Source organism: Lampetra fluviatilis, chromosome 47, assembly GCF_964198595.1.
Source record: "Lampetra fluviatilis chromosome 47, kcLamFluv1.1, whole genome shotgun sequence".
Taxonomy (NCBI): Eukaryota; Metazoa; Chordata; class Hyperoartia; order Petromyzontiformes; family Petromyzontidae; genus Lampetra; species Lampetra fluviatilis.
The window spans coordinates 6733971-6756081 of NC_136321.1; the positions used below are offsets into that span (position 1 = coordinate 6733971).

Genomic DNA, 22111 nt, shown 5'->3' on the forward strand with positions numbered 1-22111 from the left:
TCAACACGCGCGAAAAGTTGCACGCTTAATTTGTTGTTGTTGCTGCCCCAGATGTATTTTAATCATCGTCACAACAACCACCACCAACCACCACGCCTAAGCACGGGTGGTACCTTCTCTCCCCCTCCACACATCCACACACATCCACACACATCATCTGACCACCCGCGAACCGCCAACTTCAAGCGGCCGTAGAAGAACCCCCCCCCCCGCTGCCCCACGTGGAGCGCATGCAGAGCCCCTTGTCCACGTGGCCACTTCTCGCGAGATGCGCGCCCTTGCAACTCTCGCGAGACACTGGCATCGGCGAGAGAGAGAGGCGGGGGGGTTCCCCTCCTAACTCACGCCCACTTCCCCCATTAGCCCCGCCCACTCCCCGCCCAGCCCCGCCCCTCTCCCCCAGCCCCTCCCCTCACCAGGCAGCTCGGCCCTCGGCCGCCATAATCGGCTCCGAGGCGGCGGCGGCGGCCCCCCGGCCCGCCTGACCCGAGCCTCCCTCGGCCTCATCCCCCCCGGTCCGACCTCTCGCCCGGCCCTGCCTCGTCTCGCCCTGCTACCCCCACCCCTCCCTCCCCACGTAGCCAATACACCCCCCCCTACCCCCACACCCCTTCACCCCGCATCCCGAGGGTTGTATCCGTATCCCGCGTCTCTCTCAACGTTCGATTTCTCATCTTCATCATCATCACCACCATCATCATCGTCGTCGTCGTCGTCTGAATCGGCGGTGTCGCCTTCATCTCCTCCTCACGGACAGGTGAGCTGAGCCGCCAGGTGATGTGGCACCGATTGGCGACATTTCTCACAGACCACGGGCCTCGTCCCGGCCCTCAGGTGGGCAAGGTGGAAACTGATGGAAGTCCCCCGGGCGGAGCGGTTGTTGAGACGCGTTCGTCACGAATTGTCGTGGTCGCATTAAGTGTCTGTGTCGATTGATTAAGAGAGAGATGTTTGTGGTTGGTGCCGGTAGCGATCGTGGTGAGGGTGGTGGTTGTGGTAATGGTGGAGTCTTGAGGTTGTTGGTGATGGTCATCTGGTTGTGGTGGTGGTTGTTGTTGGTGGTTATGGTGATGGTGGTTGTGATGGTGTATGTGGTGTTAATGGCAGTGATGATGGTGTCTGTGGTGGTTGTTCGTGATGTCTGTGGTGGTGGTGTTGGTCACGGTGGTCGGTGGCATCGTTTGGTGGTCATGGTCTCTTTGGTGGTGTCAGTGGTGACTACGGTTGTGGTGATGGTGTTTGTGGTTGTTAGTGATGGTGGTGCCCATGGTGGTGGTGGTGTCAGCAGCTGTAGTTGATGGCATCTGTGATGGTATCCGCAATTGTGATGGTGGAGTTTGCTGTGTAGATGGGTGGCTTAGTGGGCAGCGCGCCTAAGTTAAATTCCCGGTGTCGTAAATTATGCTTATACTTTGTTGTTTATTTAACACTCAACAAGTATGAATGTTGTTGGGACGTGGTGCTGTTGAAGGGTGTTTGTTGGTTCGGATTGTAAGTGTCGGTCGTGAGTTTAAACCTCCTGGCTATTGTAGAGCCGAATGTTCGTGTCGTCATGGCATATGATCAGTAACAGCTTATACATCATCAAGCAGCCCATGGCCAATTCGCTACCGAATTAAAATGACTCCTTCCAATACAACCGACGTCTCTCACCAATAAATAATAATAAGAATCCACCGCGAATAAGCGAATTTCGCAGCTCCATCTCCGAGTGACGAGATTTTTCGGACGCGTTTCGTTCATTGGTGTTTGCCTGTCACGTTGTAGTCGTGTCCCATCGTCAGCAGTCGTTCAAAAGAGTTGATGACTTTCTCGATAGTTGAAATCGTGTCACCCTCTCCCCACCCCCGCGGACGTATTCATCCACGTGTTCCTCTATTTTGTCCTTAATGTTGCGTCGCGTTCGTGAATGTAATTGTGCAACTTGTTGCGACGTCAGTGGGCTACGGAGTACATGGAAGAGAGGGCAAATGTGTGAGTGTCCGTTGTTTGAACTCGGCTGGTTTTTTTTGGTCGTGTCGTCTTTCATCACATCAGCAACAGCAGCAGCAAACATCGTTGTCGTCACCATCGATATCATCCGATTGATCCTCATCGATATCGTCTTCGATACTGTTGTTGTGGCTTGGGTGTTGGTAAAAAAAAGTACCACTCGCATTGGTTGCACCGCTCGGTGCACGGAAGTCAAACACTGCTGTGTCAAGGATGGACTGGCCACGGCCATGTGAATGTCGAGTTTCCAGCACGGCTAAGGAACGTTTATCGATCTTGTAATGCAAGGTATTTTACGGTTGTTTTTTTGTCAATCCACTGATATGTGAAGGACACCTCACCCCCCCCCCCGTGTGAGTCATGGGGGTTGACCACACTGCAACCACGCTGAGTCAGTGCGTGTGTGGTGAATGGGGGGGGCAGGCACAGGACTGGTTCAAGATACATCACTCACCACGGATGTCAGCCGTGGCCGGGTATCAAACTCAGCTTGCTGGGTCCCATACTACAATGCGCTGGCCGCCGTGTCACTGCGCAACCGCTATAGAATAAGGGGACAATTTAACAACAACAAAATTAATCTTTTAACAACGTAAAGTGAATGTTAAATACTGTTTGGTAGCATCATTCCTTTATATATATAGTTGATGCCCTGTGCTTTAAAGCACTTGGCTGATTGATTGACAAGCGGCCTGGAACTAAATTACAAAAACATGAATCCTGTCCGCTGCGAGGAAGGTCTGTAATATATATTATGCATCTCACAGGGCATTGTATTGCAAAAGATTTATCTGGGAGGCTTCTGCAGTTGAACATTTTCTAGTGTTGCCTGTGTGCAAATCACCCGAAATATGCACTATCTGGTCAGGTCTCGGAAACGAAGCAGGCATGAGCCTGCTATATACACAAGCGCCGTGAGCAGCAAAAGCCATTGTTGTACTGTACATCTGTGCTCCCCACCTTCACCAACCGGCAGCAACCAGTGCTGTGAAGTGTCTCAAATAAACCCTCCCCCACGGAACCCACACGGTGTGGGGAGGCCCTCATCCAGCAGCGGATTGACAAGAAGAGACTGTAACACGTGCATATGTGAAGTGTTGGTGAACACTGTGTCAAGCAAGGCTATGTGGCATTTGCCTCTTCCCCCCCCACCCCAACTCTGTGGTTTGGATCTGTTTTTTGACTTCTCCCTGTTAGTCGTGGTTTGGTTAAGCGGCGTGTTTTGCCCGTCCCCCCCCCTCCTCCTCCTCGCTCGTGTTTTGTTTTGCTTGAACTTCTAGACGGGAGGCCGCACGAGACCCGTCACAGTGCGGGGGGGGGGGTGAGCCCTCCGACTCAATTCAGGGGTGACTGCCACGACCAGGGCCAGACACAGCGCGCATCTAGGCAAGGTTCAACACTTTTTTCTATTTGTTGTTGGTGTTTGATTATTTTGGTTCAAAATGATCGAACAGGATTCTGATGAGAATGCGCTCCTCGTGGGAGCTGCTGTTAACCCCCCCCCTTGCATCCAGGGCTCTCTGGGAAGCCCATCTGCCCTTGCCCGCCCCCCCCTTTCCTTGGCGTCAACCACTTTTGTTTTGCTTAAAACGCCAACGATCAGCGCCCGGCTTCTGATCCGTGTGCCCGTTCTGCGCGTGTCCCGTGCCTTTGTGTGCGCGTTTGCGTCTTTGGGCCCCCGGATTCACGTGCTTGTCGGACTTTGCCATTGGTCCAATTTTTGGCGAAAACGTGTCGAAGTTTCCATCATCAAATGGTAGGCGGGCGGGGAGGGGGGTGGCCGATAGCCAAGGCGCGATGTGTTTTGGCCGTTTCGTCAAGATGCGAATCCGGGCCCCCTTTGTCTTTGCTTTGTGGACCTGTTTAGTGCCTATCTGCGCGCGCGTTATGTGCGTGCGCAGTTTGCACATCTTGTGCACAGCCCTGAGTCAGTGTTTGTAGTTTACACCGAATTTAATTACAATACCCAGCAATGGTGGGCCTTTTTACCGCACTTAGTTAACATTTAACATTGGCTTTATAGGGGACTGAATGCGTTTGTAAGCAAACATGTCCAATGCCGTATAATACACTGTATGGCATTGTCCATTACACTCCCACCTCTGCATTTTCCTTTGACGGTGTCTTCTTAACATTCGTAAAAGTTGACTTTTTTCCCCATGGGATCATGATTATTTTTTGCCGAAGATGTACGCGGGGCGGCGGGGACGGGCGCCCTGCTCAATGCACAAGCTGCCTTTCCGTCGCAGTGGAATTGACGCGCTGTCTGACAGCGAGCGCTCTGTGAAGTTATAGGCTCCTCTCTCTGCCTGGCCCCGCGTGCACATTAAAGTGTGAAAAACAGGGCTGGCATAGGCGTTTCTGAACTCTCCACGGTGCCTTGAAGCTGCTGGTGAACTTATTGACCCGCGGCAGCCCCAAGGCCAGCGCTCAGTGTGCGGAGCAGAAGAGAGCACGTGGGCTGCCTGCCCACTTGGGTGGTGCGAGGCTTTTGGCTGCTCAAATATTTCCTTGAGCCATAAAAACTTTGATGCCTCCTTTGCTGCTCCGCAGAGCTGGAGGGGTGATTAAAATACCTCGCGTTTATGCCCCAGCTCTGTGCATACACAATATTTGAATGTAAACACAGCGCGTGTACGTGTACGCGTACACAATGCAAGTGTGTGTGTGTATACCTCTTGGCGGCCGAGTAATGGTCACCTGCCCAAGAGGACGTCCGATGATGAGATGGAGCAATTACATCAGCTCGTATGCATGAACGTTAGGTGGTTTATTCATTCTGAGGATCGCAAGAGATGTCAACGGCTTGGGGGGAAGCCTTCATCCATCGGTGGTTTAATAATAGCTGAAAACCATGCACCTATAGAGGGAGTGGCACTTTTGTAAACCGGTAGAATAGTTTTACGAGTGGATGTGGAGGCGTTGGCGTGATTTCGCTGATGTCCACTGTTTGATGCGAAGCAACTTTTGAAGGCTTGCACGAAGTTAAGATCCTTGATATCAGACATCTGTGGTTAACTGCGCCCGCCGCCGTGATGTCTCCGATTTTGTTGGCTTTGCAGATGTTCCAGGCCGTATTGACTGTGTGTGGTTTAATGCGCAGTGTGTGCCAGTGTATGTTTGGTTAGGGTTAGGTCTCATGTTGTGCCCCCCCTTCTCCCTCCCGCTGCGTGCCTCTGATTTGCTTCTTTTTTTTTCTAAATCCACCGCCATGTAGAGAATGAACACTCGCACCTGAAGTTGTTTTCTGGGGTTTCTTTTTTTTTACTCCCAGTGACCGTGGCAAGTCTCAATTTTTTTTAGTTTTTACTGTGTTCACAATCTGTAAAATAATTCCTCATGCCTCGTGGACTTAAGCCGCTCAGTTTCAAATGTCTTTTGGTTCAGAATCACTTAAGTGTTCACCCGCAATCCTACTTGAACATCTCAGGACAAAGTGAGTCACTGCTAATCTACTTGGCAATCATTGAGTTTATGGAAAGGTGCCGAGCACAAGTAGCTGATCCGTGACAGCTTTGAGATCCGTGTATATAAGTTCAGATTGGAATTGAAAGTATCGTGTAAAACAAAAAACATATATTGGTACTCTATTCCAATTGTGGAGTAATTACAAAAGCTTTAGAGAATCAATGCTTAACATGGGGCCTGTAAACTTAACTATAAAGTATTTTTATTTTACCAAGTAAGGCCCACTGAGATATGTATCTCTTTTTCAGAAGCGACCTGGCTAGAAATGATAGCTAAACAAGTGGCTTATCATGTGGAACTTTTTCGCAGTCAAATATTAAAAATGCATGTTACTAAATGTGGAGGGAAAAACTGTAGGAACCGGAGAAAAATCCACACAAACACAGGGAGAGCATGCAAATTCCGAATGTACAGTTTGAGGTCGGGATTGAACCCACGACCTCCTATATACCAGGCGAGGTAGTTAAGATCTCTCTGCCGTGATACCCGGACATCTCGTCTAACCCAGACGACTACACCGTGGCTCTGAAAACCTCCTTTGTTGGAGTTTATTATTGTGAAATACTGTACTGTACCGGAAGCAACAACCCAGACAGCGTACATTAGTCAAAATATTTTTTTATAAAAATAATAAAGGAATGTTTACAGCCTATCGGATCAAAGGCTCCCCATCGGAGGGGGTTGTTTGACCCATACTTCAGGCTGGTAAGTGCAGGTTGATGAAGGAAGACCCATGGCCAGTTCACATATCCGTTGCCACAGTTGAGAATTGAACTCTGTTCACAGAGTTTGTAGCGCAGTATGCTAACCAACCACTCCATCGTAACTCCTCCAAGTTTTAAATGCATCGTGGAGCGGTGTCGCAGTGATTAACGCACTGCGCTATTAACCTGGCGGTCTGAGCGCGATTCCCGGCTACAGCTAGTGTCAGTGGCGAGTGATATCAGAACTGGCCCTGTGTGTCCCCCTTTACCAATCCGCAATGACCAACGTGGTTAGGTATTGTCAAACAACCCCTGTGACGCAAACGGTATGGGGAGGACCTCATCCAGCAATGGATTGACAAATTGGTGTCATCTTCTTGGTTCTTTCGGTAAAGTCACGTAGAAGGGAAGTGATAAAATAATAAAAATAAAACATAATAAAATAATTCTCACGACGTTTCGGCCACAACGCAAGCAGCCGTCCTCAGGTGAAGACCAGGTCTATCGGGGAGCCACTTGGAATCCCATTCAGACGCTGTCTCCCCGACAGACCTGGTTTCACCTGAGGACGGCTGCTTGCGTTGTGGCCGAAACGTCGTGAGAATTACAGACCTGGTCTTCACCTGAGGATGGCTGCTTGCGTTGTGGCCGAAACGTCGTGAGAATTATTTTATTATGTTTTATTTTTATTATTTTATTACTTCCCTTCTACGTGACTTTACCGAAAGAACCAAGAAGATGAATCCCTGCAGTCACGAAAGCTTTAAATCGAAAAATATTCTTATTTTATTACTCTTAACAATATTTCGAATAATGCACGCTATCTAGGTTGTTGCTTCCGGTAAAGTACAGTATATAAAATTAATAAAACCTCAATTTAGCTTGCAGCCACTTGGAATCCCAAGTGTTTTCTTCCGGTTTTGGCCATGTGAGAATATCTTCTCTCAGGCTTTTTGCCTTAATTCTACGCTTGAAATAACAATTTTAATTTGTTTTATGCAAGACTTTCAATGCCAATTTAAGCTCACGTACCACATGTACACAGATCTCAAAGTGCCTAAATTTACAAAGCAACAGCATGGACGCCATGGTGGCGAGGTGTTAAATACCTTGCCTAGTCTACAGGAGATCGTGGGTTCGATCCCGACTGACGCCTGTATTTTTGGAGTTTGCGTGTTCTCACTGGTCGCGTGGATTTTTCGCCGTGTCCTCCGGATTTTCCCTCCATATTTAAAAACGTGCGTTTCGAGTATTTGGCTGCAATAAATTTCCACGTGATAAGCCACTTAGTTGAGCTATCATTTGTGGCTATGCCGCTTCTGAAAAATCAGCTATACAGCTCAGTGGGCCTTAACCTCACGAATAAAAAAAAATTGTTGTTAAAAATAGTTTAATGTTTTCCCGCCATCACTCTGGCTCACGGGAGAAAGAGTTCACTGAGCCCCTGTGACATTTACGAGTTTTGGATTGGGTGGCAGAGTTGGGCACTGAGCGATGGCGCATACGTGACCCTGCGGGTGGGTACCTGCGGGGCGCCGTGCCGGCACCGTCAGCTGTGACGTGCTGGCCCACTGCCAAGGCCCTCTGCGCCTTGCAGCGAGCGCAGCGGGTCCGGCCAGCCGCGTGGCTTCCCGCACTTTAATTGCCCGCCTCTCTCTCACTCGCCACTTTGTCAGCCCGTGCCGAAAGCCGTAATCCGTGACCGCGTGTATCATCCGGACTCGCTTGTAGGTCAAGTGTATTAATAGAACATCCCCCGCTGCACACGACCAAAATGCCGCGAAACAATACCTTTTGGACCTGCGAGCTGCTTTTCCATGGTGTGTTTGATGCTCCGCCATGCCAAGTATTTTGGAATATGGAAAGCCTTACCTTGGTGTCTTTTTTCTCTCATAAAAACTCGAGAAAATAACTTTTCCATTACGTACTTCTACTCCGTGAAATTCGGAATATAATTAATTTGATGCGTGCATTTTTTGTGCATTTTCTAGAACCCAGCTCACGAGGCTTACCGATGTTTTTAGCAACCGAACCAAATAATTGTGCAGTGTGTCAAATTTCAAAGGCTTATCTTACTGTCTCCCTGTAATCTTGAAAAGTAATTTTCGTTGGCAGCAAGCCTTCGTTTCCAGGTTTTGCCGCAAACGCAAGGAGGAGTGTTGCTTTTCACGTTGTTTAAATTCCCTGGATCGTGCACAAACTTTTAAGCGCTTGTCCCCCCCCCCCCAGTATGTCCACCAGATTTAATCTCGCTCTGCCTCCAAACCGTGGGGCTCAGAAACACCTTTTTAATGTTCATAAAATTCGTACTTTATTTTGTTTTACTATTGTATTATTTTTCAGTCGCTTTGCCACGGTATGTTATGCTTTAATGTTTCCATAACTTTTGTTTTTATTTTTTTATTTTAAAAAGTTATGAAAATAACGTTGCCCCATAATGAGTTGAGCGAGAGATGAAAAGATTATGGATGCTAGATTTGAAGCTTTCGTGACCGCAAGGATTCATACTCTTTGTGTCAGACACACTTAAGCGGTTGTGCTTTCGCTACGTTGTCCCCACCTGAAGAAGGACGCTTGTGTTGCGCCCGAAACGTCATGATTTAATTTAGTTGTTTTCATTTATTTGATTTGATTTTTTACCTACGTGATTTTACCGAACACGTTCCTTCGGAGTGGGCAGGTAGGAACTCGGTTCAACCAATCCGAGAGCGTACATGTTTGGGAGGGGCTCTGCACGACAGACAGACAGACAAATAATCCCTGGTGGGCAGTGTGGAACTGTTGTTCCTACCTGTAAAACCAAAGAGTATTATGGATGCTCTCACGATGCAATGGGTTGCACACTGTTTCTCGCAACCTAAGGGTTCTCCAGCGCAGTGAAATCTCTCAGTTGTGTCTGTTGGAACAGTGGTGCAATCTTCGTAAATTCCCCCCCCCCCATCTCTGTCCACCTAACAGTATGCAGTAAATAGGTACGGCAACGGTTAGTTGATCGGCAGGTCTTGCGTGGTGAGTTTAAAGTGTGGGTATTACCCACCTATTCCGAAATGTTTGGTCGGAGTGGAAGAGTAGACTACGTTTCCTCTTGAGGGGCTCTGTAGAGATCCCTCTAGTTGAGACTTTGTTTAGTTGAGGCTTTTCTGCCAGCAGTGCCAAGTGCAAGCATTCTACAGGGTTCTATACTTTTACCTTTTAGATGAAAAGATGAGCCTTCACTCAAATGCCACAAAGGAGGATCTCTTTAAATGTGGTGTTTTTCATCCTTTAAGAAATGCATAAGTAACACTTATTATTCTGATTATGATCACTAAATGTAACGTTTCCCATGGAACAAACCCTTTGACCTGCCTGTTGCATGGATAAATAAGAAACAGAGCCAGATATATTTTACTTTTACCCATGGGTGGAGAATTGTATGAGTTGGATTTCTCAAATTTTTGCTTTAAAAAATAACTTGCGTGAAATTAAATTACAGTTGATGTTTTTCTTTACGCAATTTCATATTGTTATTTATGAAGTAATTAGATCCGTAACCGATTTCCACTCGTGCTTTTAGGTTTTATTATGTGGTGCAATAACCTGTAGGTTGTAAAACTTTATGGTCTGGAAATTCTTATTGCAAGGACTGTTAAAAGAACACACTTTTCTTTAGCACGAAGCAGAGTTTGCCTGCCTTGCCTGCCTTGTTAAACTATTTTTTCCCCTCCGAGTTATATTCCAGTTATGCTACTGGCGTGATGTCATTAGACAAATAAATCTCTGTTTAGAACTCTAGCAGCAAGCAGTGCACCATCCTGTGTTGGAGAATAGCCCCAGAAGATGATGTCACAGAATTACTTCTGAAGTCAATTCACCTGTTATCTTCATCAACACTAAAGGCACACCTTATTATATTTGCCCTGAAAAGCATGATCATTGCACGTCATTCAGATATTAAATAGGCGGAAGTAAATAAAAAACAAAATTTATTTTGATGCGTGTTTGGTGTTTTCATTGGTCACTTGCTTGAGACCACCAATTTGCTGTTTTGAGTATTGCCTGTCAATCAATCAAACCAAAATTTCATATTTTATCCGGTGTTTTTTTTCGTGCAATCATTTGTGACCAGGCTGACACCATCAGTGGTTTAATCGCAGGTGGCTGAAACCTGGATTCTAACCCGGGTATCTCGGCAAATGCCAGTTCAATGCTCTGACCCCATCTCCTTGGCAACTTCACAATGGACATTGATGTGTGTATGTATGTTGAACATCTTTCGCACCGTACGTAGCCAACCGTGCTAACGGGGGAAGGACAAACTTACACAAAAAGCAGTTTTCAAGAAATTAGTTTTCAATCTTTATTTAAAAGTGCAAAGCTTCAGTGGCTTCCTAATATCAGAAGGAAGAACGTTCCAGACGGCCGCAGAAACGCGTCCGAAACCGCGCGATGCAGTGATTATCAAACCCGTAAGACCTCGAAATGTGGAGGTAGCCCTTTTTGCCCAGTAACTTGTGGCTGGCTGTAGTCAGGCCGTTGAGTTGCGTTGCGAGCCATCCCTTTGAGGCCGAGCGGTGTCTGAAATAGCACGTTTGTTACCGTGAGATGTCGCCACACGCTACTGCCACTGCTGCCGCCGCTGCGGTGGTAATGGCACGGGCATGTCGAAGTGTGGTCGTGGTGCTGGAGCGGATGAAAATTACCCTTCCCTCCCATGAATCACGTCCTAATGTTGTTTAAAATAATTTTAACATTTCCTGGCCACGCATCGGCCCCTGTCTGAGTTGGGGAGTTCTGATGCCTCCGTCTGTCTGTGTTTACATTTAGTCATCCGTACAGTGTGCGCAGGCTTGTTTTGTAAGCAGCAAAACGGCAATGTTCAACAAAAAAATAAGTTGTCAGGGGCCACAAGTCTGTATTCACGTGGCTTCGAGACAAAGTTAATGGGCCTCACGTCGTCATTGGAAAACAGGTAGTGCTTGTAAACACGACACATTAAGACACTGCTGCTACATTCACCTATGGCTCATTCACTCAGAATGCACCTGGATTTCATCAGATTTTTTAAACAAGGTTGAGCGGGGGGGGGGCAGTGCTTGTATGGGCGATTACAATATACAAGTTGTCAACGGACTGTGGGGCTATTTCATGGGCAATAGGGGGCAGTGCGGCAGCATCGCTTGCTGTGCTGTATGTCTCTGTTCCCACATCTATGCACCCCATCTTTACCAACCCACTTTGACCGGCATGGGAAAGTGTGGTCAGATAACCCCCCACTACCGCTGTGACGTGGGGTAGCCCTGATTCAGCAGTAGATTGATAACAAAAAAACTGTCCGTTTACATGACACTCTCCACCTACCTTTGACAACCTTACACATCGACGCTGTGTAAAATAAGCTGTGGGCCTGACCTCATACAACATTAATTAATTCTAAAATTCAATTAGTTAAATGTACAAAAAAAGGCCACCATTGGAATCGGCTAATTTGATTAATATCATGTCCTGAACTTTCATCTTTTTTAAAATTGTAAGTTTTATTCGTGTCAATTTGTATGATAGATATATATGCATTGTAGATAATTATGAAGCAGGATTTGTTTTAATGGGCAGGCTTTAAATAGCATAAGAGTTATTGTGTATTCCTTTGCAAATTAATGCATGCTTTGTATAAAAGTGGCCCATTGTGCAGCATGTGCAAGTTGCGGTACAAACAAGTCCTTGTGGATGTGTGGTGTGGTTGGCATTGCCATAGGGTCGTGTATTGGTTACTTTTGGCAGCATCGATTTTCAAACAAAAGAATTGCCGCGGTCCGCCTGGGTCCAAGGAGAGAGAGAGAGAGTTTGTGCCCAGAGTCATCACGTCCAATCGTGATTATTGTTCAACAAATAATAAAGCCGCTATTGATTCTCACGAAAGCTGGGAAGAATTTATAATGAGCAGCATAATTCGTGCCCTGGGTTTTTAGTTTCTGCCGAGCTGGGTTTTGCCTCTCGGGCAATGCCGTTTCACCGTGCAGCAGCCTGCAGCCAGCTGTCCGCACGGCCCGACTATGCTGTAGCCACGAGTTGCGTGCTGCTGGAGTTGACTGTTTTAACTCAAAGGGCATGAGAACTCCTTGAACAGAATCATTTTGCACATTGTGTTGTGCATAATGCCAAGTTGGTCACAACGATTGTTTGACCATACTTCACAATGCAGGCCAGTGGAGGTTGGTGAATGCATGGAGGAGCATAGATGCGAGAGCATATAAGTAGAGGCCAACTTAATCTTTACGCAGTGCCTACTGCTACCCACCAAACTCGCAGCCCTCATGTCGTCGCTTTCAGATGTTCTCTGTTCATATTTTGTTTGTTGCGGTTGCACCCGACTCAAGAGCCGCATGGCTCACAGGGCTATACCTAATAAATGAAAACTTGAAACTTGATCCCGTGTGTGCATGGCGATCACCCATTCAAGCACTAATCCAGGCTCAAATCCTGCTTGGCTTCCAAGACCTTACAAGCGTGGGCGTATTCTGGGTGATTTGGTCATCGGCTGTGCACATCACTGGCAATACAATGAGTGAGTGATACTATTGTTGTTGATGCTGTAGCACGGTGGTCTGGTGGTCACCACATGCTCCTATGGGTCCTGGGTTCACAGCCTGCTCCAAATTTAACCTTGGCCTGCTCTTAACGTTCTGGGTGGGGGGGGGTGTGGGGGGTGGCGGGGTATTAGCTAGCAAAGTTATCAAACCACCTGCGCTTTCTTTTGTGTGCGAGCACACGTGCAGCACGAACAAAAATGCCCACTCGTGTAAAGTACACGTACGCTCTCGACACACACACACAACATCCTCGCACTCGTCCATTCATAGCGTGTGCTGCATCTCCCTGACTCACCTGGGGAAGAAATCTTGAAAAGAAATGGGAAGCGCAAAAATAACCAAAACCCTCCACACGCGCTTCACGTGCACAGTCAGCAGTAGTCCCACCACCGCCACTGCCTTTTTATGGGTCGTCGTAAAGTGCTTTTCTCTGCCAGCTGCACTCTTAGGGCTTAACAAAGCAACTCCTTTTCTGCATTTGTAAAACATTACGCTGTGTTTTTTATAGCACTTAAACAGTTGTTTTTGTATTGTGTTTTTTTTACATGTGGCTAACTGGTTGTGGTGACCTTATGTAATAGCGCACTGTATGTGGACGTGTTTTCTGCAATGCCAGTCCACGTGTGCGAGAGTGCACCCAAGTCCGTACCTAGCGTCTTTGTTTTAGTCATCATATACACTCATCAATCTGATGGGTGTTGTTATCACGCTGCAGAATCGCCTTTTGTAGTTCCCCCCCCCTCACCTTGTTGGAAAGCACACGTGTAATACCAGCGACTTGTTATTTATTACCGCAATATCACCGCGGACTTTTCAAAGGCAAGCTTGTTTTAAAAATCAAAAGTATCTGATCGTCTTCCGCAACACAAAGCAGCGCGCGATTTGTTCGCCTCGATAGCATCGCAATGAGGTACATTGGAGTCTGGAAAAAAAATACGCGGCACGAAGATCGCAGATAATACTTTTCTCTAAAGATTTATGGCTTTTGTTTTTGTTGTTGTTGTTGCTGCTGCGAATTCCTTCTCTTAGCCGAAACGCTCCGCATATGCTCCTGCGGTTGCACGTAACGCAGACCACCACTGCAGTGCACGTCGCGAACGGCACTTTTGCTGCACAACCAATACGCACGGCAGTTGTTTTGGTTTTGAGATTCGGCTCGGCAGCTTTTTAAGTGTGGGGGGAGGGAAGGGAGGGAGCCACACACAACGAGGGGGGGGGGTTTGTCTGCAAGGAGGCCGCGGGTCTCCGCTAATTTCCCTTCCTCTTTTTGACTACTTTTTACAAATTTCGATTTAAAGCTTTCGTGACTGCAGGGATTCATCTTTTTGGTTCTTTCGGTAAAGTCACGTAGAAGGGAAATAATACAATCCCGAGAATGGCGAGAGCCGCCTGTGTGGACGCGTGCGTGTGTGCGGGCTGGCGTGCTGGCTGGCGCTCGCGAGGAGGAGGAGAGTTGGCACCACGCGGCTTTTGCTGAAGGCTATTTCCTTTTGCCCCGGGATATTTTTAGCCACACACATTCCTCAAGCGTGGATTTGCCCCCCCCCGCCATACCCCCCCCGCCATACCCCCCCCCACCCTCTGCGTGCTGGCTACTGCCGAGAGAGATGAGCACCCCCCCACCCCGTCCTGATCGATCAGTCCACCCTCGTGTTTAGTCGACACCAGTTCGATTACCCCACCGAAGGTTAACGCCAACGAACGACCGGGAAGAATGCGGAGCGCGGCCAATGTCACGGTGCCCGATAGGTGGAAGAGGCCGATTGGTTGGGCTCTTTGGTGTTCTGGGCGGACGAACCGCGCACGGTGCACCCCCCCCGTGGTGAATGGAACATTCCAATAGCAGCCGATATCTGACCCTGCCTCCCCCAACCCAACGCTCTCACCCCTTCACCTGCACCGTGGTTATTTTCTCTGCCACTGGCACTAAAGGGCTTGTGTGTGTGTGCGCGCGTGTGTAAGTGTGCGTGATTGCATCACGGCTTGCATGGCGGGTTGCAGAAGGAGCCGTGCAACCTCGTCATGTGGTCATTTAATCCCAAACAAATCCGAGCATTCAGTGCATGAATAGCTTCGCTTAGTACTCCCACGAATACTACTAGTGTTACCGTTCGCATACTGCTACCACTGCCACAACTGAGAGCGCCGCCCTTATTACTGCCACTTGTAATTGAGCTCTCAGGAAAAATTTAAAGTTAACTAGCTTAACGTTGAATTTATAATTATCCAAATTGAACTACAAAAATGTGCTATTTTTAAATCGTATAAACTGTCGGCTTCAGCTGCCCCCTGCTCAGCGTGCTGACACGTGCAGCCTTTCATCTCGGAGTTGCTAAAAGCTGAATTAACGCTACCTTGTGAGGACACCGTGGCGAAGAGATCGGCCTTCGTCTGCTGAGTTTCGCATCGCGGGGGCCGTGACGGCTGGTGGCGGCCTGGGAAGGCCTTCATCCAGCAGTGGATCGATCACGGCCGATAATTATTTTTCGGTTCGATAAAATGTGAAGCCAGTCAGCAGATGCTCCTGCCCGACCAAGGAAAGTGGTGGGGTGTGGTGGTGGTGATTCAGCGAGTCTCAGAGCACGGTGAGAGAGGAGGTTAAATGCCACTCTGGCCGAAGCACAAGCAGGCCGGGCGCATCCACTGATTGCAGTGGGGTCCTGACCCACTTGCCATTGGCTGCATGGCGACATTGCGGGCAGAGCCGCCACGGGCGGTGCGCGCGGCGCGGGCAGCGTGTGACGCGTCACCGGATGTTGGCTGTCAATTGTGTCTTAACTTTAGGGCTGAGCTCGCGAACTTTCCCGCGACGTGAAGGCTGGAGCGTAAAGGGCACGCCGTTAAGTGTTGTTGCGCTGTGTTGTGAAATCCGAATCTTGAGAGGAGGCAACAGTGATTTTTCAACACTCGTCAGACTTATTGTCCATTACAATAAGAAAGTCCTTACGGGCGTGTTAATCCAAGATCGACACAGTGGTTTGCCAGCCTCTGCCACCTATCTTCCACGATAAACCCTCTAACCAAGATTCACTTCTCCTCTGCGCTGGAGAGTGCAGCAGAAGCAAGTCGTATTGACACTGTAGCTCTCTTGCAAGCTTAACAGGACTGGCCGGTCTGGCCAGTAGGCGCCCCACACAGTTACTTAAATGTTTTGAGTGCGGAATCCCTCCCGCCGGGTCACAGTCGCGCAGAATGCGGCGGCGCTCGTGTCGGGGGGGGGGCACAGACGGGTCTGTCTGGGAGAGCCAGTCGGTCGAACGTATGCCGAAACAATGGAAGGTATTATCTTGCCAGGCCCTGTCAGGACCACCCCCCCCTCCTCCTCCTCTTTGCTTATCAGAGGACTTCCTCGCAGGGTCAGAGGCCGCCTGTCCTGCGCAATATCAGGGGGGCGCCGAGGCTGATGGGTGCTGGGAAATGTGGTTGCCACGCGGAGGAAGGGAAATTGCGCAGCTCTTGTGAAACGGGACGTTGCGATAAATGGGCAGGGGGCAGCAAGGGGGGTGAGGGTAGGGGAGGGCGAAGGGGGGGGGGCAGCTGCTCTGCCCGTGATGGGCAGGGCTTTGGATGTACAACGCAGGTTTGTCTTTCTTGTCGTGTGTACCTGTCATCGTGTTTTACTTGGGGCTTTTTTTTCTTTTTGTGGGGCGGTGGTGGGGGGGGAGGAATTTTACGAAATTGGGGGTTTGTGCAGAGGGGGAAAGACCGTGCAGTAGTCTCACCTGAGCTTCATCGTGTTGCACAAACCCTTTCTCACAGCCACTTCCTGGAACACAAAAAAAATGTGCCACGACTGCGTACGTGTTTGCGGATGCGCTGCGCAACTCCTCGAATGTGCTTTCAAAGTCGTGCCGCGCATTGTTCGGGCATGATCCGCGAGGTTTTTCTCCATGGGGTGGGAGCCTTTCTTGACGCACTGTTGTTTTCGGCTTGATGTCCCGACGTTTCGCCACCACGCTGGGTGCTAATTCAGGAAATCAAGAGACGCTCCCAGTCGGTGGGAGCAAAACGATGAACATGATGCCAAAAAGTATTATGCAAGTTGCCTGGGTGGATTATGGTTACTTGTAAATCGGCTTCTGAATGAAGGCATCCCAACCGCGTGCAGGTTTCGGGGATTATTTTACCATTTCACCACGCTGGTCAGTGCTGGTCGGTGAAGGCAGCGAGTGTAGAGATGTCAGACATAGTTCAGTACAAAATTAGATTTTGCTGTACTGCCCTCTGTTGACAACGTAAATAAATTAACAATTACGAGTTTATTTGGGTAGTAAATGTTGTAATAAACACGCGTGTAACAGACACGCGGTACTTATCCGTTATGTATGACCCATAATCTCCTAAGAGGCCATAATGCATTTTGCACATGATTACTGTACCGCACCGATCAGATCCCCAAGGTGAGATTGGAAATCACTCGCCCATAACACAACCGAGCAGCATTTTGTTTAATTGGCTGCAGCTGCTGATGAGACTCAGAAAGTCAAAACCAATCGATCAAGCGTTTGCCCACGAAAACAAGTGCTGCTGGAAAACATTAGACCCAAAATATTCGTTTGAGCGGGTGAACTAAATTGTCACGTTTTCTTTTGTCGTGAAATATTGCCCTGCCTGGTTACTTATTTCATATTTTGCTTTCCAGAAGCTGGCGTCCCTTTGGTGAATCGACAACTGTTCCCGTAAATTAGGAAAAATGCTGTCAGACCATTTCTGGACCTTCATCGCCGGTGGTGGCACGTTGACCTCTTTTTAGGGCGTTCGATTTTGGCATTGCTTGAGTTATTGTTAGATAGGTAAACTGCATGACCCAGCTAAGGCCCGGTTGATGCCAGATGTTTTATGTTTTTTAAAAGGTGAGATACGGCGGCCGGTCGGGCGTGTGGGAGCGTGGGAGACGTGCAGGTGGCGGCTGTGAGAGGATGGGGACGTAAGTGTATGTAAGTGGGGGGGCCATGAGGGGGTGGGGTGGTGCGTGGGTGGGTCACCTTTTGGGGGGGGTGTGTGGGAGCGTGGGAGACACGCAGGTGGCTGTGGGAGCTTGGGGGGGCACATAAGTGTGTATACGTGGGGGGGCATGAGGGTGGGGTGGTGCGTGGGTGGGTCACCTTTGGGAGGGGCGTGGAGCTTGGGTTGTCATCTGATAAGTCCATCCACTTGTGTATTCTTAAAAATGTTAAATGTGCCCACTTTTATATATTTTTCTAAAACATCTGCATTTTTAATTTCCGAGCAGAGTTATTCTCATAGCCGATTGAAACCGGAGCAAGGCGCGACCGAACGTGCGTGCGATCGTTGGGGTTGCAGATTGCATTGTTATCGTCTCGCGGTGGCGAGATGTTAACTACCTCGCCTAGTATACAGGAGGGCGTGGGTTCGATTCCGACCCTGACGCCTGTATATTTGGAGTATGCATGTTCTCCCCGTGATCGCGTGGATTTTTCTCCGGGTCCTCCGGGTTTTCCCTCCACATTTAGAAACATGCATTTTTAATATTTGGCTGCTGTATATTTCCACTTCATAAGCCACTTTGTTGGGCTATCAATTGTGGCCAGGTCGCTTTTGAAAAAGAACTACATAGGCCCAGTGGGCCTTACCTGGTTAAAATAAAGAAAATGTTTAGTTTTAGCTTGAGATCGCTCCCTGTAAGAGATATCATCAGGGTTGGGGAACACTGCTCTGACCTTCTTGGGGTACTAACGGCACAGATGTCCACGCCTGCGTTACGTGCGCACTGTGTTCATATAAACTGGAGGCGGCGGCGGCAGTAAGCCTTCAGCGGGAAAAATTTATATGAGGGGGTAGGGGGGAGGGGGGGTAACTTCTGATCTCGACAGACCCCTTAAATCTCCCTCTTTTTTTTTAGTTTGCAAGACCTCGGAGACCGTGTTTAAGCCTCGTCAGAAGTTCAGTTTCAAGTGAATTTGGCTTCAGCATTTTTTCTCAGAATACTTCCAACAACTGCCAGAGGTGGATGCTAACAGTTGTTACGGCGTTGGCGCATAGTAATTGCAAACGTGCGGGAGAATTAACGCTTGGATGAAGAGGGTGGGGGGGTGAAGTGGCAGCGGTACAGGGGTTAGAGCACCGAGCTATGAATCTGGCAATCGGAGTTCGATTACTGTGCATGTCTACCAGCAGTAGGGAGCTATATATAAACCGGTTCTGGGCCACCTCTCCTTCACCAGCAACACGCACTGACCACTATGGTGAAGTACAACTCCCTCAAAACGACACGGTGACAGGAGATGTTCGTCCAGCAGTGGATTGACGTGGCTTTATATTGTTACGCAATTAAATTTGAATTCATTGGATTCAAATGGATTAGGTGCATTGAATCACACGCACAGGAATTTATTTCCAAAATATCCAAATTCTATGCCAGTTATACATTGTGTGCCTGCGACTACGTACGGTGCGAAACAATTTCAACGTACATATGTTTAAACAAATGGACTGAAAAATCTTGAAGTAATACAAATGAGATTAAAAGTTAAAACGAAAATAATTCGGTGAGAACTCTCTCACCTGACGACGATTGCCTGTGTTGCGATCGAAACGTCGTGATCTATTATTTTTTTAATCTACGTGACTTTACCGAAAGACCCAAAGAGTATGAATTCCTGCAGTTGCGAAAGCTTTAAATCGAACATAATTGGCTCTTGAATTTTTCTAGGACTAATACGTGCCTTTGACCAAAGCACATGGAAGGCTCCCTCAATCTTACCAGATCTCTGATGCTGAGCAGCAGTTGAGCCTGCTCGCGTGGGATGGGACCACCGTGAAAAATCAGGTTGTTGCAGGCTGTGGGGCTATGTGGTGGGCAGCAGAGGGCAGTGCACCTAAATACAGGTAGTCCCCGACTTACGATGGAGATGCGTTACGACGACCCCATCGTAAGCTCGAAATATCGTAAGTCGGACCATCTTAAGTCGGTGACTACCTGTACATCCATCCTCGCTCAAAAAAGTCGATGTTACCATCTCCACTAACCCACACTGAACAGCATGGTAAAGTATTGTTTTATTGACTCTTGTAACGGTAAGCTTTTATTTTTTCCTTCCGATATTAGGAGGCCGCTGGAGCTATGCACTTTTAAATCTAGATTGAAAACTAATTTCTTTAAAACTGCTTTTTACACGCTTTTTAGTAACTCTGTTGTTGTTGTATCCTCAAATCTTATAACTCGATTTTAACCCACTTCCCAATGTGGTATCGACTGCAAACTTGGTATACTTATGTCATACTCATGACAATACTATATTCTATCATAAAAAAATATTTTTAAACATTATTTTTTTTATATGTTATGTTTCGGCTTGGGTCTAATTGTCCACGCTCAACTGACGTTGGCTGTAAATCACCACGGTCCCTTACGTTATGGCAAGCTTTGGGGCCACTTCCTGGAGTCGTGGAGTTCTGCCATTACTAGTACATTTAAAAAAATATATACTTATTTGTGTTTAGTTTGTTGTCCTTTCCCTGCGCCTCCGATTAGCACAGTTGGCTACGTGCGGTGCTAAAGAAGTTCAACATATATACATTTCGGCCAGTGGCCCTGTTTTGAAGAAGGTCCTTTGCCAAAATGTTATAAGGAGGTTGATGATTGGCTACGTAATTGCTTTTCCTGGGAAATTTCTCCAGGTGAGGATACTTCACACGTTTGCATGAAAACTACAAAGTCCTTCACGCATGCACTGCAAACCTTCCACACCGCTTGCCAATACCAATGCTCAGATCTGTGTAGTATTTGAGAAATGCGGACAATGAAACTATTTCAAGAGCGGTTTGCACGTGAAAAATTAGTTGTGTTGTCCGATTGTGCATGAATTTGCACCGCTCCGTTCGTGATGCATGCTGTACGTGTTGGCTATTGCCAGGGCAATGTCCCCCCCGCACCCTCTGCCTGTCCTGTATTAACAGCAAAACCCAACTCCCTCCCCCCCCGTTGCTGCCGGGACAACGGTGAACACAGGGCGGTTGCATCTCGAGAGAGATTCCTTGACTTAAACAAACATTGGCTGGTTCAGATTACACGAGAGCCCTTCATTTCTTGGTCACGCGCACAATGTTTGCTAAATAAATGAAATGTGGCCTTGTAAACGTGCACATTGCACATGGCGTGCTTTGGTAACGGGCTGCATGATTGCATACGTGCAGTTACATTATTATCTACATTTGCGATAGCAAAAAAAAGTTAATACTAAGAGGCAGGTTTGTCAAAAATTCTGCCAGCAGGCCCCTTAATCCATTCCAAGAGGAGCAAGGCCTTGTTTGTTTTTACACTGGGATCTCCAACAAGAGTTCAGTTACCCGAGTTAGTTTTCCTAACGAGACCACCCGTAAATTGCTGAATAAATTTGGCATCGCTGCTGAGCTTGTGTTTTGGCGTAGAACGTTGGCGTAAAAGATCTGCCGCGCGTTGGTCTGATGCAGCCAGCTCTGTTTTGCATCCGGTGGGCACTGCGATAGTGTGGCATTCACGTGATGCGTTTCCAAAACAAATGCCCCAGTACTCCCAAGTGGAAATATCCTCCTTGCCAGCTCGTTCGCAATTTGTGAAAGTTGGTCTTAAAAATACAAATGGGTGTGATGATCTCCAGAGTAACCGATGGGTGCAGGTTGCTGACAATCTCGGTAATGGGTCTTAGTACACCTTGAGATGCGGTATTATTTATACATGCTTCCATATGGAATCGTTATAATTTGTATGCATCACAGAAAGTAGCAAACGCAATGTGGCAGACACATCTTGACAAAACATTTGAAACATGTCACATTGCCTTGGTAATCTTTTCCCCCTCGTTGGCAATAGAGATATGGGTGAATTTTCACCAGAAATCTGGCAACATTTTCCAATGTTAATAAATGCCCCTTTTCGTCTGATTCATGCAGATTGGGCACAAATTGTTTAGGTGGTTGTTTTCAGGTACCCGACATTTGTGACGAGTTACCAAAGAAATTGTGACATTCATCAATTTTACATTTCTGTGACTGTTAATGTGACTATGTGTGGGTTGCCTCTGACCAAATCAATAAGAATGTGCCTGACCACGTCACATCTCGGACAAAGCAGGGGGTTGACCCTTGATAGTGCTCGGATTGGGTGGCCACCATGCATAACACTCTGCTGGTGCTAAGTTGTCGCAAAGGGCAGTGCAGCTAAATCCATAGTTGCACTGTACTACGCTTCAATTAGGGTTCTTCTAGGATAAATACAGATTCTGATTTCAGATTGATTGCCTATGCTGCCTGCCTTCACCAATCTGCACTAACCATCGTGGTGAAATGTGGTCAAAGAACTCTGATTACCGGCATGGTGTTGGGAGGTTTGCATCAAGCAGGGGGTTGACAAAAGGGCTTGTTGTACATGTTATGGGT

At 47.8% G+C, this 22111-nt stretch overlaps 1 protein-coding gene across 1 annotated transcript in view; it reads left to right on the forward strand.

Moving 5' to 3' along the window:
* The first annotated feature begins 420 nt into the window (after window positions 1–420).
* TAB2 (TGF-beta activated kinase 1 (MAP3K7) binding protein 2) overlaps window positions 421–22111 on the forward strand; it is a 66624-nt gene continuing 44933 nt past the window's right edge. Inside the window, exon 1 of the mRNA XM_078877313.1 lies at window positions 421–757. The gene's annotated coding sequence lies outside the window, so the exon portion shown is untranslated. The remainder of the gene's footprint in view (window positions 758–22111) is intronic.